This window comes from Cuculus canorus, chromosome 14 (assembly GCF_017976375.1).
Source record: "Cuculus canorus isolate bCucCan1 chromosome 14, bCucCan1.pri, whole genome shotgun sequence".
NCBI lineage: Eukaryota > Metazoa > Chordata > Aves > Cuculiformes > Cuculidae > Cuculus > Cuculus canorus.
The window spans coordinates 9,771,155-9,789,908 of NC_071414.1; the positions used below are offsets into that span (position 1 = coordinate 9,771,155).

The 18,754-nt window shown below is 48.2% G+C and overlaps 1 protein-coding gene across 6 annotated transcripts in view; it reads left to right on the top strand.

The window, feature by feature from the left end:
• Positions 1–18,754, top strand: part of SH3PXD2B (SH3 and PX domains 2B) — a 72,162-nt gene that overhangs the window by 13,828 nt on the left and 39,580 nt on the right. The window lies entirely within an intron of this gene.

An 18,754-nucleotide genomic window follows, 5' to 3' on the forward strand; every position in this document is an offset into this window, starting at 1 on the left:
CTCTGTGCAGATGAGAAAGGAAAAATGCATGAAGTGAGCTATGGACCAGCAGCAGCTGCCAGAAGAGTCACTGGCACATCCCTCTTGGCCTGTGTGTGGGACTGGGACTGGAGCTGGGCACCCTCTGCCTCCAGCGACCTGCTTGTGTGAAGGTCAGCATCACTATATGCTTTATTTGGAAGGGTGCTGTGGTTGCCCAGAAAGGGAGATGCCTTTCCTGAAATCGCTGCATCCACACACAAATACACTGCTAAAATTACAGTGCATCTGGGCCTGCCTAGCAAGGCAAACCCAGTGGGAACCCAGATGGCTTTCCCAGGTTCAGCTGGCTTCAGGTCAGCCTGCAAAGCCTGGGATTGTGTGAGACAGCTGCTCACATTGATGGTGCCTTGCCCACTGCCCAATCAGGCACCTTCTGCAGAGCCATGCACATGGCCATGTGGGTGACCACGTTGAGTAAGCCCTGGCCAGCCAGTGAGAGCCCAGCATCTGCAAGACCCTGGGAGTCCTTACCCTGCCCCGTGCCGCTGTCCTGCAGCATTGTGCCAAGTAAAGTAAAACAGGGTGGCACAGGTGGGTGCTGGTGCAGGCAGGGGTTAAGCTGTGTGCAGCTGCTTGTGTAACCAAGGAAATAATAAAGAAAATAAACAGGGAACAGCTGTTGGGCAGCAGCCAGCTCTGGAAGGAAGTGGAGTTCAGTACTTCCTTCTGGCAGCATCTCGTCTTCACTGGTGCTCCAAGGTGGTGACCCAACTCATGCTGTCATTTGTTGCATAGGGAGCACAGTCTTTTGGGGTTTGCTTCCCATGCAGCTTCCAATTTTGCTATTTCCCTGGGCTGTCTTGCTCATTGTAGGGAAGGACACGTAGGAAAATAGTGGTTGTCCCTCTTCTCTTCCTCCCCTTCCGTCTTAGCTGGAGCTGTGCATGCTCCTAGATAGAAAGCGTTGTCACTAGAGGCTGTCTGGAGCCAGAGACACAAACTGGCTCTGCAAAACACCCTGGAGCACCTTTAGAGTCAGAGGTGCTCTATATATATATCTCTGTGCAGATGGGAAGGTTAAAAGCAAACATCTCCCCCTTTCCTTGTTCCCCACAGCTGCTTCTTGAGGGAAAAAACCCCACCCTCTCCAAAAAAAAACCAAACCCAAATTCCCCACTCTTTTTTTTTTTTTGTTTTGTTGAAAGAATGAATGAAATTGTGGTTTTTCCCTTCCTTCCCCCTTATCACACATGCTTCCTGGTGTCCTTATTTTAAACTTGTGGTGCAGTACAATGGAAATTGGATTGAAAGGTGGGGAGTTGAACAGATCCTCTTAGCACAGTGGAAAAAAATACTCTAGGTAGGCTTGGTAGCACTGACTGTTGCCATTGCTGGAGGCCTTTATTATGACTGTTGGATGATTCTGTGCCAATTTTAGCTCTTTAGGCAGAAATTTTCCATGCTGGAAATTATTCATGCCTCCGGTTATTAAAAAAAAAAACAAAAAAAACCCCACAAAATAACTGATTGGCTAAAATGGTTCAGTTGCTTCTGAAAACATAGGAAGAGGGAAAAATATTTTTCCCCGAGTCCAGTTCTGATGATCTTTTTGATGCATTGGTGGAAGAATTGAAAACTTGAGCTGCAGGTGATCCCCGTGTCAAGAATCTGTCTTTCATATTATCCAGTGAAAATTTGTTCAAATTTATTCATACTTAGGACCTTGAGCAATTGCAGTACATGCATGTTTGGATAGAGATATTTATTAATTTAATATCTATGTTCCCAGTGATTCTGGCTGCACTTTCCATGCTCCTGCCAGAAGCTGAGCACGGTTTTGTTTTTCAATAGCATTTGGGTGAAGGTTAATGCACCCTCTTTTGCTGTGAGTGACCCTTGTGCTAAGCCCAGGTGGAAAGACTAGGAAGCCATTTGATCCAAGCAGGAGAAAGGAGAACAACTTTGTGGGGCGCAAGAGTGAGGACCAGTGGGGGCTGACCCCTGGTCTGATGTGGAGCTGCAGTTCAGAGCAGCCCAGGCATGGTCGTGTGAGTGGCTGGGGATTTTCTCCTGATATTCTCCCTGGGGGCACAGCTGAATCACTTGTCACCTTCCATTGTGGCCAAACAATTATTTTAGGAGTAGGGCCAAGTAAAACTCATGCAGGCTTACTAGTGACAGCCCTGCCGGCTAGCCTGCTTCCACTGCATCCAGAGGGCAAAGCGTCCTGCCCTCCCCAGTCAGGCAGGAATGACACTCAAAACACAAACCACCAGCTCAGCTGAGACAGGGGTGAAGCCTGGAGTTCTCCCAGTGCTGCTCTCTGCTTCTGTCTGGATGCAGAGATGCCAGACCAGCTGCATTCCCCACACTGCTACAGGGAATGTTGAAAGCCACCTTGTGCTGTAGTCAGCTGGGAGCATTCCAGTTTTTTTCTGAATACTATGAACTTGCAGAGCTCTTCCCTTTGGTTGTCTTCGATATCTGAGGCTGGCACACTTCTGCAAAAGTCCTGGTGTATAGGTCATTACTGTAGCAACTTTTCCAAGCACCATCCTACTGTTCTCTTCTGAGGGTGGCAAGACCTCCTCTTTCTGCCCTAATTACCCATTTTCTTGCCTTTGACAACACCATGGGCCATCCACTGGTCATGTAGTTGATTGTCACCACCTCCTTTAGGGCCTATGACTGACACTAGTTCCTGCAATTCAGCTTGTGTGTCCTAGCACGAGGCACAGGCTGCTTCCTCCTAGTCCTGGTCCAGCTTTTTCAGCAGATGAAGTGGTGGCCCTCATCCCTTGGGAAGCGCACAGACCATACACTTTCCTGCTCTGGGGTTCGTCATAGAAAGGCTCGGCATATCATGCCTGGTGGTGAAATTTGGAAGGGAATGTTTAAACCAAGGAATACCTCTGCCTCCTATACATTGCTCATTGCAGGAGGAAACCTTCAGGGGCCTGGACAGTGCTTAGGAGTGGTTTTGCTTAGGAGTGTAGATCCTCTATTTATGTTCCTGCCTCCTCTCCTCCTTGCTTTCTCCATAAGCGTTTTCCATCACATGATGATTTACATAGAAACAACTTTTTAGGCATTAAAAAACAAACTCTAGATGAAATTGTAATTCTGAAGTTTGAAACCTCGGGTAACTGTATGATTTGTAATAAATTTGTAACTGCAAATACTAAACTTGGTTCTGCATGAATCTCTTGGCTGGAGGAATAATTTCCTTCAAATAGGACTGAGGCTCTTTCGTAACACTCAGTATGCCAGATGTGAGCTATTGGGAGCAGATGGATGCTGTTCCTAGGAAATAAAGGCAATAAGATTGATGCTTGCAAGGATGCCAGCTGTATTCTGAACACTAATTAGGGCTGGCAGGTATGCTGGAAATGTTAGCTGGCATGGAAGCTGGTAATCAGATACGTGACTAGCTGTCTCCGGTGGACAGAGGTAGAGGATCGGGGTCTTGCGTGCCCGAGAGATGCTTCCAGCCATGCTGGCGGGGGTGGAGATTCATTGGATCACATTGGATGCATTGCCTAGGAGTTTAACATGTCTCTTGGATGATCCTCTTGAAACCATTGGCTGTAAGGAATGATGCTGTTGGTTAGAGAACAGATACTGGCTTGTATTTTGTGTTTTTTTAAATGGAAACCCCAAAAAAGAAACATTTTTTCCCCACTCTGTAATTATGAGCTCATCAGCCACGATGGTAGTCATTTCCAGTCTCTATATGACCAAGAGCCACTGTTGCCTCGCTACGCTTCTAATACATCCCTACACGCAAATCCAACCTTTTAACATCTTTTCTGCTATTACTAGATCCCCTATACTTCACCAGGGCAGGAGCCCCACTTCGTGTCCTCAGCCTATTCTGCCTTTTTGCTTGAGCCACCCTCTTCTCAACCAGGAGTTTTTGTCTGGCTTTTTGGTACTGGTTTATTTTGCATCCTGGGCAGCATCATGAGATGCTTGCAAGTTGTGATGGAGCTGGGTCTCAAACCTCCCTCCACAGAAGGCTTTGCCATTCATGCCATGTCCTGCCTTCTCACCACTGCAGCAGTAGCTTCTCCTCTGGCAGGCAGCTGTAAGACCTTAAAAATCAAGTTGTCATTCAGAGGTGCTTTCCCTGGGCACAGGTTCCCCCAGGGCTTTTCTCCTTAATGGTCAGAAACCTTGTCTTCAGTCCTTGTCCCAGCTGAAGGCTTTATGAAGAGAGGGTGATGCTGTGTGGCTGCTCCTCTGTGCAGCACTTTAAATTTGAGCCAAGGGATGGAGATGTGCCGCAGGCTGGAGTAAGCATGATTGCTGCACGATTCAGAGACAGAAAAAAAATGAGAATTTTAAGCAACCTTAAAAATGGTTCTGGCTCTCTCACCCGCTCCTTACTGCATGCACACCAAGTGTGTTTCCCAGTCCTCTCGTTTGTCCATATGTTTAAAAAATCCTTCAGGTTCTTAGCTGGAAACTTTCAGCTTTGACCCACCTGGAGCAGTGTTGTCTTGGACAGAGTCCTGCAGTCCTCAGGCCAACAGCTTTGTGTGTAACACACAAAAAAATAGCCTGTTGAAGTGATGCCTACTTCTATGAGAAAGTTGGCAAAAAGCAGTGGTCTGTGCACGTCATCTCAATGTGGAAGACAGATGAGCCCTTCTGGAAGGGGTTTGGCACCTGCTGTGCACGTGCAGCCATGAAGCAGAGATGGAGAGAAGGGGGAAAGTCACCATCTTAGCAATTCAAACTCTTTTTAAATAAAAATAATACATTAAAATTGGCTCAGAAGACACTAGCTGGCACACAGAGGAGAATTGTTCCCATCAGCCTGTTTCAGGCCGTTGAACTCTTGAAAAATTTAAATGAGCCTTGTGTGTTCCTTCCAGTACTGTGAGCCTCGTGCTTGCCTTCCTCTGCCTGTGCTTCTCTTCCTCCTCTGCTCTTGAAGCTGGGCTCCTGACAGGGCACACAGTTCACAGAGGTGAAGTGGGTGTTATCTTTATTCTTCAGATGTGGAAAGCAAGGGGCAGGCGTGCAGAGTAATGTGGCCCAAACAGGACAGGGCTCCTTCAGGTGGGAATGCAAGCTAGGCGCTGCTTGGAATTTGCCCCACTTCTGGGTCCTGACTGGCCCTGGGGGGACCTCTCTGATGAAAAAGCCCTAAGGCAGCTTGGCCATCCTGTGGCTGTGGGAGATTGATGTATTTTGTGTTCAGGGATGGTAAACAGGGTTCTTCCAATAGCTATTTCATAACAGGAATCGTATTTCAACACTTGGGGGATTTCTTTTTTTCTGCAGGGTTTATGAAGTTCAGCAAAATTCTGCACAGTTGCGTGTGCAATGTACTTCGTGGTTTCGCCCTGCCACAAAAATAAATCGCCAGGATCTTGCTCTTAGACAGCTGGATCGTGAAAGACAGGCCCTTGCGTGACCGCGGACAAGAAAAAACCCACAGCTTCCTACAGTGAGGCTCCTGCTACAAAGCACCAATAACTGTTTTTCCCTCTGTGCCCAGACTGTGCTGAAAGCTGTGAGCTTAAGCACCATCTGCAGAAACACAGAAATAATGAATTGCCATAACTGAACTTGAGACAAGAAGAAACGCTTTCCATTAAATAAGGACTACCTCTGTCTGTAGAAGCAGCAGCCAGTATTTTTCCAGCAATGCATCAAAGATCTTCATTCTCCTCCTCTCTCCTTCCACAAAGAACAAGTACAGTCCAATTCACTTCAGCCTAGTTAAAAGTTGGCTCTTTACGTTTTTTCTCTTTCCAAATGTCTCCCATTTATAGCTTTCCAGCATTTGGCAGCTGGGAGCCGGTGCATTCCCGTGCGTGCTGGCGCCAAGGCAGGTCAGTGGAGTTATAATTGGCTCTAGCTGGCACCCTGACTAGCTGCTGCGTTCGGTGCCTGGCAGCCGAGCGGGGCTGCGAGCTGCTGAAAGCCGTGCCTGCCTCTGGGAGATGGCAACCCGTCCTCCCTGAGAGCTGGGGTTGGACCAAAGTTCCCAGGGCCAGTTTGCACCTGGGGCGAACGTGGTGGTACTGGGCAGTGTGTCCCTGTCATGGAAACCGTTTTCAATTCTTGTAGCTAAAGCTTTTCTCGAGCAACTGTTCATAACAGTGCTTGATGGTTTTTGGTTTGTTCCAGGGTGATGGCCTGAGTTTGCCCTTTCCCTTTGCTCTAAGCGTGCAGTTCTGCGGGCTGTCTTTGCACCCTCGCCAGGTTTCTGCAATCCCCTCCTTTGCCTCTGGTGCAGTTTTGCTTCTTGCTGGTTTGCTGTGAGCCCTGAGGGCTCCTGCTCACCTTCTGGCTCTCATCACTGCCTGTGCCCATCAGATGTTTTTGTTCCCAGGCTCATTGCCTGGTGCTGCGGTGGTGGCTCCATGGTGAAGGGCAGCTGGCTTCTGAGCCCACGCTTTGTTCATTCATCCATATTGGCACCCCTTGGTCTCCTCCGCTCTGGAAACCTGGCAGGAAACAGTGTTTGCAGACTTTGCTTCCCTGCCCGGGGGGAAAAGTACATCCCATGCGAAGCACCGCTTGGTGAGTGCGATCTGAAGGGGAGCCTGTGCTGAGTGTAACCTGTGGAGGCGAGTGGCAGGGAGGTGGAGTTGCTGAAACAGTTTCAACTCCTTGGGAATGGAGCTAAGATCTCTTATTGACAATCCAGTGTGATTTTATTTGGTGAGGCTTTTAGTAATGTGGTATTTAAAAGTTGTAACACGAGGCAACGGGTTATGCCCCTCTCCCTGCCTCAGGGATGAGCCAAGGCCCTTCCACACCACACCTGCTTAATGAAAAAGCTCTGGAAATTCAGCTGCCCCATTCATGGGAGGGCTGAGCAGAATCCACAGAAAAGCAGGAGTTCACTGGGCCCCTCTCCTGCCAACTGCCCATGGGGTGGGTCCCTATGGAGGTGTCCAGGTCCCACTGCAGGCGCCTGCCTGGAGATGGTTGTGTTTTCAGGAGGTTTGCATGGATCTGGATTAACATGAGTCCCAGCGTCTCCAGTGTGCTCTCAATCAATCTAATGCAGCTCAGTTTTCTGGTAGAAAGACCTGCAATTTGTATCATGTGGCAGCAGCAGCCCTGGATTCGAAATGAACCAGTTTTAAGCTGATTGATGCTGCTTGGGGAGGAGCTGAGGACTGACAGCAGTAAAACTGTACAAAGGAGTCTGTATCTGAGTGAAATTTTTTTAGTAAAATGATCAGAACCCTTTTATATTGCTAAATCTTTGTGGTATATTACGGACTGTAGCGTGTGCCACACAAGTATCATGGGCATCAAAGAAGTGGAAGCATCTGTGCTATTTTATGGAGGTGGGAGATGTAAATAGGACTAGGAGAAACAAGGGAGATGGGTGTTCTGAGCTTGTCCTGCCCTTGCAGAGGGAGGTGGTAAAGCCGATGGGACAATGTTTTCCTGTAGTCCTGATTTCTCACTTCTGTTCTGTGCCTTTAGTTCAATTACATCAGGCTGTCACGGGTCTACCACAGTGCTGTAAATCACCGCTCCCCCTCTGGCTGTAGAAAGCACTTTTGGTGAAACATCCGGCATGCCAAAGCAAGGTGTGGACCTGTGCAGTGATCTCTCTTGGGATCCCAGTGGACCCAGGAATAAGTGAAGAATTTAACTGCCTTCTCTCCCTTCCCAATGCTCTGCTCCATCTGAAAAGTGATCTTCCTTTCATCTTACTTTCCTAGCATCTTTTTTTTTTTCCCCCTTCTCCTATATGCTTTCTCCCCTGAGGCTCACTTGGTTCCTTGTTCCCATTGCTGGGATCCAGCACAGACTTTTCCTGGGTATGTGGCAGTCACCCTGTGAAGGGGACAATGAAGGCAGATCTGTGCCAGCTGCCGCAGGGAAAGAAGGATGGGTGTGCAGGATCTGCCCTTCCTCCATGATTCATGCCTTCCAGCCAGCCGGCAGTGGGGACAGGGTCCTCTTTAACCTGAAAATGGACAAAAGGAAAACGCGACGTGGTGCCAGTGGGTGAATGCTGTAGGGCTCCTGCAAACAGCCTGTCCCCTCTATGGTGCCTCCTTGGTTTTTCTCCCAGTGGCCGAGGCTATTCTTCTCCACTGTGGTGAGGGTGTTGCAGTGCTGCGCCATGCATGGCACTCCTGCTTATCTTCCCATCATCCTGTGGCCCTCACACGTCCCCAGGCTGCTGCTGTATGCCTTGTCTTTTGGTGACTTTTATTTTCTGGTGTTATCTGGGATTGCAATGTGACCCATAACCTATGTGAAAAATAGTCTTCCTTGTGATCTGGCAGCATGAGGACAGCAAGCGTTTTCCTTTCTTAATTCCACCTCCCTAAGCCTTACTGGTACCATTTCTGGAGGCCTTTGCAGTGGCAATGAGTCACTGAGCAGTGAATTACAGATTATGTTTATGGCTGTCTTTACCTGGCAGCATGGAAATTAGATCTTGGAGATTAGGTTTGGGAGGTATAATTAAGGTTAGTGAATTTATTGTTTTAATACTGCTTTTGATAGAATATTTAGGGTTTGGGCAAGAAAAAGCTTTCATTCAAATACCATTTTTTCAATGCTGATACCAGATTAAATTAGCAAAAATAGGTATATTTTAACATGCAAATTGCTGTTGAACACCTTATGGACAATTCCTTGTGCTCCAGTTTTCCTCTGCAAGCTTAGCTTTCTGGTAATTCAGCATCAACTGTAGTCTGGTACTTGACCTTTATGGGAAGGAAGAAGATATTTTGTCATAGCAGACTTGGAGAAATACCTCCCTTGACAAGTGGTTTGGGTGCAGAGGTTTGGGACTGCTCTGGGGGTAATCTCCACTCCCCAAGCTGTCAGCAAATCAGCCCATGTCCCAACAGGCTTGGAGTGGCTCTAGGAGGGCCAGGAAGGAGAAGGAGGGTGGAGGTGAGACCTCTCCCTGTCTTGTGCTGCAGTTGGAAGTTCAATTGGTGCAACTATATTGTGCCACTTTACTCTGGGGTAGATGGACAGCTTGCACCAGGCATCACCGAGCTATCCCAACGGCATCAGTGGGGGCTGGCTGATGTGTTCAGCCCTGCAAACTACAGCTGCCATTTTTTGTTGATTTGTTGTTATTTTTTTCAAGAAAAAAATGTAGCTGAAAAATGGATGAAATGTTGGGTTTTAGACAATTAAGTTATGGGTCTTCCTCCTTAACTGAGAATTTCTGCCTGTAGAGCTGCTGCTGGCAGCGACCACTGCCCCTCTTCTGCCCTGGAGAGCACTGGAGTGTGGAAGCTACCAGCACTTCTGGTAGGGACCCAGATCCTTAGAGTTCTCACACGATTTCAGTCAACGGAAAGTTGAGATCCCATATTTTTTAACTGCATACGTACATGCTGCAAATGGCTGATGAAATGGCCAATGAAGAAGGCTTTGTGTTCAGCCATGGAGAGTGCCAAGCCAGCTGGGAATCTGTGCAGCTCTTCAAAACTGTGAGTTTTCCTTATCTTAAATCAGGAAGAAAGTTAGTGTTTAAATTTTAGCAAAGAAAGAAACACAGTTCAGTGTGTGTAAAATGTTCTCATGGTTATTCACTATTAATTTTTTTAAAAAGTCTTCCCCTTGATGAGTCATTTAAAACATAAAAATTATCTGTTTAATTTTAGTGGTTAGGTTTTAGTGTTCAAATTGAAACGTTAATTGAAATGGATACTCATCCACTGATCTTTCTTCTTGGCAAACCAGCTTTTTCCAGTTCCCTTCCTCTCCCCCCACCCCTCTGCCCAGTACAAAAGTCTGGATGGAAAGTTCCCAGTGAGCTCTGAGGTTTCTGTTTGAGGGGTGACTGCTTTCCACCTGCCAACGAGTGGCTGCTTTAAGCCCTAAAAGCATGGTGGTTTTTATCAGTCAGTGAATTTGACCAGAGGGTTTTCAGGCTTTCTCTCTTTGTATCTCTGTGGTGAGGTTATGCTTAGAGAAGGGCACCAAGATTAAGGTTTGCAGTCCTTAGAGGTTTAGTTGTACCGAAAACCTGAGCATTGCTCGATTTCCCTCTGTCTTGCTTGAGTCATAAAAAAGCAGATGCAGTTCAAGGTATGTGGTGTGGGCTGAATTTGGTGTGAAATCTGCATTCTGGTGTTTAAATGCACAGGAAGCAGGGCTGCTGCTCTTTGCCTGCTGCTATGCCTCTGTGTTTGCTGCCTCTGGGCCTTCGGAAAGAGCAAATATCCCAGGTTAGGTAGGACAGCATTCCCCTTGGAGTTGCATTGCATCTTGCTTTATGCTGCCTCAAAGGCTTTTTGTGGGGTTCCCTATACGTGAGAGAACACAACCCTCCCCTGTTCAGTGCATTAACTCTTACTGTAAGCCACAAGGCCAGTCTCCTCAGTCACCACTTAACAGCAGTGTTCTGGGGTTGTAATTAGTGGAGTTTCTTGGAGAGTTCCAGCCCTTGGCAAGGACTGTGTGAACTCAGAATTGCTCCCATCATGCAGGTGGTGGCAATGCTAGACTCCCGTGCTTGCCCTGTCACTTCCCTGCAGTGGCTGTGGGTACACACCATCTGCGGAGGCTTCCTGTCTGGTTTGGGATTATGGACACCTGAACTTGGCATCTTTACATCCCATCTTTTCTATAAGTGGAGGAATACAAGGGCAGCGTGCTCCGTAAGGGAGATGTGCTGCTGGTGCAGCAGGACGTGGAGTGAGGATTCTGATGGGGACACTGGTGGGTTCATGCAGGAGCTGGGCTGATTCATGCTGTCCATAGGGCTGTCCGGCTGGGGTTCCAGGGTTTGATCAGCCTCTGTCTCTACTAGAGAAAGTTTTACTGTCAAGTGGGAGATGGTAGAAAGGAACATGATCATGGGACTAAGACATGTCTGTTTCCTATGGAGACCGTGATTTTGGCAGTTGAATCTTGGAGGTTTGCAGTGTCTTGTTTTCCATCTGTAATTGCAGTGGCTGCCTTGGAGTACTCTTGATAGATGTCACCATGAACTCAAGAAGAATGAAATTCTCCCTTGCATGGAGGGAAACAAAGCCACATCTGCCTTTCTGCTGACTATGCTTGCGTGGAAGATGGGGATTGTATTTAGGGAAGGAACAGCAGGCAAAACAGACAGTTAGCAAGAAGTCTGATGCAAGAGGAGTGTCCTGAGGCTGGTGTTTCTGACCAGCAGCACTCTCACAAGTGGTAGGGCTGCAGCTTTTTCAGCCCTGCCTGTAGCTCAAATGCCTCCTTTGTCTCATCATGTTTGGGCCTGCCATAGATTTAAAACTTTGCATTAATTTCAGGGAAGGAATGTGTGCTGGTCTGCTTCTCATCTGGCGTGGGGAAGGTTTTGGGGAAGGGAGGAGTTGAAGAGAAATTGGATCATGAGCTATTTCAGAGGGAAGCTAAGGACAAGTCATCCCAAGTCTTTGGCAAGTGTGCAGCTCGCAGTGGGGTGGCACACCCATGAAGTCTGTCTATGACTGTTTGCTTAAATGCTTGACTGAAGGTTGCCTCTTGGTGTGAAGCACTGTGTTAGATGTGAAACTAGGTCTGTAATAGTTGAAGCGGTTTGAGCACAGCCCTCTCTCTTGCTGCGCCCCAGCTGTTCAACGCATGAAATAAGGAGAATACATTGGTATTTCTCCACTGTTGTTTCCATTTCAGCAACAGAAACTAAATCTCATGACTTCCCAGTCTTCAGAGGAGACCTGCTATAGAGGGGAGGATGTGGGTGAACATGAATCATATTCAGCTTTCGTATGGCTGCTGCTGCTGTGACGGTTGTGGTGGTGGTGGTGGTTCTGTGGTCTTTGGCAGATTGCACAACTCTTCCCTGCTTTGATGCCCATGCTCTTTCCAGGGGTAATTCCCAGTGTAATACAGCACCAGCTGTGCTGCAGGGATATTCCCATGGACAGGATGGGGAGGAGGAAACGGCACAGACCAGCATCACCCACAGGTATGGCTGTTCTATTCCCAAGCGCATCTACCGGCAAGAGTCATTTCCCACAGCTGGTTCTCTGTGACGAAATATGTATGCCATACTGGTTGTTTGGTGGTGTTAATGCTCCGCTTCTGGTGCCTGCATTGAATGCTAAAGCTTTCTGTGCTCATCTGTGCAGACTGGGACCTGCCTGCCCGGCCTAATGCCACATAGAGGCTGCAATTATCAGAAATTATGTGGAAAATGGATTAGAAAAGTAGTGTAAAGAGAATGACAACTTCCAGGATTCAGCACCAATGAACTGAATGTAAGCAGCAACATATTTTAATCACCCAAGAAGCAGACAGGGGTCAGCAGCTCCATGAATAGGCTGTGTTAATGGGGTTCGCTTGGTGTTCTCCAAATTTGAGGTTTTCTTTTTATTGAACACTAAACTCTCTCCGTAGTCTCTCCCAAATATATTCTTGATTGGCTTACAAAAGGAGAGAAAGCAGGCAGTGCTTTTGAAGAGTTGTTTGGGCCATCCAGAAATAGGTGGTGATTGTGGATCTGACCATACCTTACAAGAGCTGAATTTGGGGAAGTTATGGCTTCATCTGCCCTGTGGTTCCTTTATTGGTGTCTCAGAGTGGGTACCCAGAGCTCCTTGTTCATTTTGAAAACATATGCAATTTGAATGTCTTGAAAGATGATTTTTTTAATGCTCTTGGAAAGGCATCATTTAAAATGAGCACAGACCAGACACAGAAATGACTGTGTGGAGCAGGGTCAGAGAGAGATGCATCTGGAAACGAGGATATTTCTCTTTCTCCTTCCATGACTCTTTCATCCATCTGCTGCAGTTCGCACATGGTGTTGGTTACAATGGTGACATTGGTGGCTAGAAACTCCCACCCTATCGTCTCTAATAAGCAAACATGATAATCTTTTAGTGGTTTGTGGGTGTTTAAGTTTCAAGGCTGGATGATGAAACAGGAGGCTCCTTACACCGAGGTTAACACCAGCTTTTAGGGGTTAGATGCTTGGGGATGAGTGCTTCCTTCACTGGGAATTCCAGCAGTCCCAGGGAGTGTGCAATGCCTGTCTTGATCTTGGTTGCATGAGCTGGAGCTGAACACAGCTGAGCTTTCCTCTCGGAGAATCAGTGAGTGCTTGGGCTGGAAGTGTGTCCCATCCTGGGGAGTGGAAGCTTTTTGCCTGGTTGCTTTTGGAGAACCATTGCACTTGGACCAAACCTGGGAATGCAAGGCTGCTGCATCCACTGAGCCCTCACATACAGAAAGAGCCTGCTGGCTCTTTGGGTTTGGTCCATGTGGTTTATGGGTGAACACCTGGGGCAGCGTCATCGTGGGGCTGCCCAGACCTGGGGGTGGCAGTGCAGGCAGACGTATGTGTTCTACCCAGCCCCTCACCCACTGCCCCCTCAATGATAGTGAGCTATTCACAGGCACCAGTGTCTCCCTCTGTCTAATGCTTCCTGTGATTTCATAGGAAATGTCTCTTGCAGTGGCAGCTGCTGCGAATTTGTGTAGCCCTTTTTTCTCTGACCTCAGTTAATTCTTTTTTGTCTATTGCTGAGCAATGCTTAAAGTTTTCCATCAGGTTTTCACAACCCAGCCTCTGTGATGCCATTTCCTAGTGCTTGAGTTCAGGATTGCTTCTGCCTGGTAATGTGTAAAAGGTGCTTGAGCTCCTCATCCCTTGCACCAGAAAGGCAGGGACTGGAGAGGAACTCCGATCACCAAGAAACCACTCATTTGTGCTGCCCTTCAGCTGCCATTACTGCCTTTGAACTTGCTTTCGTCGTTACCTGGTGCTGCACCCGTAGAGTCCTTCTCCAGGCTTGAGGTCCTCAGCTCAGCATCACCAGGGCTTGGCATCTGAGCTTGCTCTGTGTTTGCCCTTCTGTCTTCTGTGCTGTTGTTTCCTCACCCTTTTCCTCACGGACAGTTCATGTGCATGTGGGGAAGGTGCCTCTTGCAGGTTTGCAAAGACTAAACACTGGTAGCCTGTGAGACACTGCTAGATGTCATTCTCTTTCCCAGACTATCTGCTTGGCAGATGTTGCCCAAACCAGCTGGCTCCGAGGCATGAGAGCGCTTTGATCTGCAGGAGCATGTTTTCAAGTCTCTGGTTCTCAGCACAGCAGCCGTGCCCATCGTTGTGTCCCTGTGGGGCCAGGGTGCTGCTGTGGCAGTGGGCAATTGCAGGGCCTGTGTCCTTTCCCGCTGTGTTTGGAGGTCAGTGGGATGCTGTCCCTCGGTGGGTCAAATTTGGAGGAGGATTCTTCTTTCTGCAAAAGGAGACCCGACTAATGCCCTGCTCAGCATGTGGAGGTCAGGATGAGCAGTGCGTGAGAAGGTCCCCATCTGGGCTTCAGTGCCACAGGGACAGAAGGGCACATGGTGTGCCCAGCTGCCCGCAGCATTGCCCCTCTCATGAGGGACAGGGAGTTGGGGAGCGCAAGATGAGAGCAGGCTTGGCATCTTTCCCCCATGGCAAGCTGCTGCCTTCTCTCAGTGGGGAGGCTGTTGCTCTGACAAAGAGGCTCCTGTGAGTCCACTGCCGTGCCCTCAACTGGACTGTGAAGCCATTTATTGAATTCCTTTTTTTTTCCCCCCCCGTTTTCCTTTTGGGTGATGTCAAGCTGACCTCTCTGCTCTGCATAACGGACATGTCTGGTGCAGGCAGAGATTAGGTCAGTGTTTGCTTGCTAGACCAAGAAGGAGGAATGTGGTTTTATGCCAAGCGTCCATCACACAGGCAAAGCAAATCCTCTTGATAAGAGAAGGGGGGAACTTCCCTCACTCTGTGCCTACAATTAAAGCTCATGGCCTGGCTCCAGCCTCAGGTCCTGCTGTTGTGCAAGAGTGAAAGAGTTTGCTCTCCTTGCCTGGGTATTTTGTCAACCCTAGCCCGTGCTGGTGTATCTTGCTGTTCAGTGATGTGAACCACCATCCCCTCCATAAGTTGGCAAAGACTAACTTTCTCTTCTGCAAGCCTCGTGCGTGCCATGCAAGCCCTAAGGAGAGCCTGGGCTTTAGAGCAGCTTGACAAAAGCAAATCCCACAGTGCCCCTGCTGCAGAGGACTTGCTGCTAGTGTAGTCCCATGCCCCTTGGGCTCATTTTTATCAAAGGAATGTGGGACCACTGTTTAATATTTCACCCTGACCTTTTCCTTTCCCCCAGATCAGATTTAAAGGAAAAATAATCTATTTTTTCCTCGCTTTTATATTTTAGAGGGGAAAACCTTTCCAATTTAGTGTGGAAAGCAGAAGATAAGAAGCAGAGTGACCATATACCATATTACCTACTAGCACTTGGCTTGAAGATTTTTATTTTTTTTTGCAGAGACTTCTTTGGAGTTTGATCCCAGCTGGGAAGCAATAGGGCATGCTCACGGGTTGTTAGACCTGGGGCCCTGCTTCTCCAGCAGACAGATCCCTCTGGCATCACACCATCAGTTCTTATTTGGGCAAAGCCCTTCCTGAATGCTCTGTTTCCAGGGAATACTGCTGAGCACATACATTCCCGTCTCTTTAGAATGCCATGCAGCCCGCAGCACTCTTAATTGATTCAATTAGGATATTATCTTACAGGTTTCCTGTTAATGAAGAAGCTGTCTGCCAATGTGTTAGTTGTTGATACAAAGCTGCTTTTGAAAAGCTTCCTCTCCCTGGGTGGCCCGGCCGTCCTTATCGCCTGGTCGGTTAATGGACAGTGTGGCCATGGGGACAACAGTGCTCCCATGATGTGCATAGACCTTCATCTGTGTCTCACTCCAAACAAACTCACAGCACATATTTCTGGATTAATGAGAAAACCAACTAATTGATAAGATAAATTGGTGGTGGAGATAAATGTAGTTAAGTATGCTCTGTCCTGATGTTCTGTTGTGGGGAATCCCACTGTGGGTCGGATACGCTCCAGACGCTGCTGGAGCACCTGTGCTCCAGTCCTGATTTAGGGAGCCAGGGCCTGGCAGCCACGGGATCACCCTTCCTGCTGCAAAGGGATCAGTGAAAAGTATGAGACGACAGCTTCCTGCATAATAAAAGCACACTAAAATGCTTTCAACTGCATCTGCTCCAATGTTTTCAACTGCATTCGCTCCAATTTTTGGATTTGGTGTGTTGTTTTTGTTTTTTTTTTTTTTTAAGATTCAGTCACAAATACTTAAAATAATCTTGGAAGGGGAGCAACAATAGCTTTATTGTTTCTTTTTTCCTTCATTTTTCTTCCTGACCTGGTTGACTGTATTGCTGAGAGCGAGACTTGGCCTCTCCGCGCTCTCCTGTGCTCCGCAGAGAAAGCTGTGCCCCAAAGGGCTGTGTGTCTGTCTGCCTCTTACCTGCCCTGTCTCCCCTCTCCTAGGCATCTTGGATGGCAGGGTAAGTCCTCCCTCCTGGAAATGTGGTGTGAGCAGTCTTGTTTGGGGCTTGGATGGAAACTTTTGCTGCTGAGACAATTTATGAGAGTGCCAACTGCCTCTTTTCCACAATTCCTTTCCTGCTGGGGAGCGTGTTTCCCCAGTGAGGCTGAGGAGAAGGATGCTCTCCCAGGAAACCTGCCTTGTGACTGGCGTGCCTCCATCTCTGCAGACTGTCTTCTGGTGCCTGTCTGTGTACCCCTGCACCAGGGCTTGCACTGTTGCTGCACTTTTACCCTTTTTCCATCCCTTTTCCAGAGCTGTGTCTGCTCTCCTTGGCTTTCCAGAACGAGAGCAGTGTAACAACCTGCGCTGTAGTCCTCCTCCTGCAAAATCAGCAGGGGCAAGATGGACCATAAAGGGTACAGGGAGCCTCAAAATCTAGAAACCTGCCAGCTGGCTTCCTTTGAGTCTCTGGCAGCATCTCTCAGCTCTGGAGCTGACCTTTTCCCAATGCTGCTCTGTGCTTTTCCTCGCTGCAACTTTACAGCGTGTAGTGCTACAGAAGAGCCATCAGCCTGTGACCCGTGAACTGAATTTATGCAGACGTGTGCTCTTATATCTTGCTGCCAGCGCAAGGGTTGTTTTCTTTGGAGTAAGTTTTTAGCTGTGCTTCAACCACAGGCTTATGCCTTGTAAAACTGATGAGCCTGTATTTGCCGCTGTGTTCTCTGGAGCTGTGTGATGTGGCAGTCAGGGTGGGTGACATCCATAGGACCAACCCCTCTGCCTTGCTTCTTCCCCACCATCTCCTCTTCTTGCATGTGCCAAAGGGTGCTCCAGGCATCTTGCGTCATCTTTTCTTCCCTCCATTAAGAGAAGAGATTGCAGCTTGTGAATGCACAGGCACCGTGGTACCAACTCGCAGCGAGCAGTGCAGAATCCAGTCAGGCTGGGGGTGCTGCTGGTGGCTCTGGGTTGGGCTGGAGCAGAGCAGGGTGGCTGCAGCAAGAGGATCCCCACTCAGGTTTCTGCTTGCTGAACAGCCTCTGCAAGAGTCACTTTTGGTCAAGAAAAAGGAAATGGAGAACTTCTGGACTGAAGTTCTGGCTGGGTTTGGTGGGATCACATGGTTGGGAGCAGATCTGGCCAGAGGCACAGTCCAGGCACGTGCATACGGGAGAAAACACAGCTTGCACCATTTGCGTCTTGAAGGCTCTCAGTGCTCCCAGGAGCGAGAGATCCTCAGCTTGCGTTCAAAAATGAGAGGAGGGGAAAGCTTCCAGTGACTCAAGTGTTGCGTTACTTAACAGCAATCAGATGTGCAGTGTTTGAGCCTTGTTTTGCTCACCCTTCACCAGTCACAAGCTTTCCTAAGCTCTTCCCAACAGGAGGAGCAGGGCCAGAGGCACTTCTCCACTGTGGCACGACATGATTATTTTGTAGGGTAACAGGGGTATGGTGTCATCCTTTATTTTCATGGTCTGAGCGAAGAGCAGGAGGCCGTTGTGTGCTCACGGAGGCTGGGGAAGTGGTGCTGCCGTGGGAGCCTGCAGTGCCTCGGGGAGGCGATTCCTCCCTCAGCCGAGCTCAGGCTCACTTTGTGGCTGCTGGCAATGTCACTACAGTCCCTGGTTATTACTGAGTCTGCAGTAATTTTCTTTGTTGTAAATGCTTTAAAATTTGTTTTGAGAAGAAGCTGTAAACAAGGTCCATTTCTGCTTAGTGTCATCCTGGGTTAGAGTTTTCTTGTTTTCATTTTGAAGAGAACATTTGAGAGCTTCTTTTGGTTTTCCTGTTGTCTTTGGGAGTGTTGGGGGAGGTTTTTATTTCTTCTCAAAGTGTAGGAAAAATGTGTCCTTCCTTCTGCCCCCTCTCCACTAAACCTCAAGAATTTTATTCTATTTCATTTGAGATCCAAGGAAAAAAAAAGCAAGTATTGCATGTGCAGAGGTGAGGAGGGCTATGTCGATAAAAAAGGGCTTAGTTTTAGCATTACAGTGCTCTATACAAACTCTTGCCTAGCAGTAGAGGGGTCCATAGCCCATAGCAGAGATCTCTTTTAAAAAACATGTGGAAGAATAGATGCCAAAGAACAAGAGCCATGCAAAGCAGGGAGGCAGGTGGCACACATCGCCAAGGGGTGTCAGGACTGTAGAGTTCGGCCCTGCGTGGGCTCTCTATGGTGAAGGGGCTCCTGATGTTACGTCATGCAGCAGCAAACAGGAGGGAGCGTGGTTTGTCCGTTCTAGTGCATGGTGGTGCTGGTCCTTCTGCCAGGCTGCATGAGGGTTCCCTGCAAGATGCCTCTCATGGGATGAATGGCTTGGGCTCTTTCCTTGCGTAGTCTCCTTTTTTTTTGCATGCAGTACTTTAAATATTAATTGGGCCAGAGAAGAATGGTTGTTTAGACTTTGTAGGTGCTCAGGACACTTCCTCGGCAGGTTGTCTCTAGTGCTTCCTTAAGTGCTTAATTACTAATGCAGAGTGTGATGGCTCCAACAGGAGA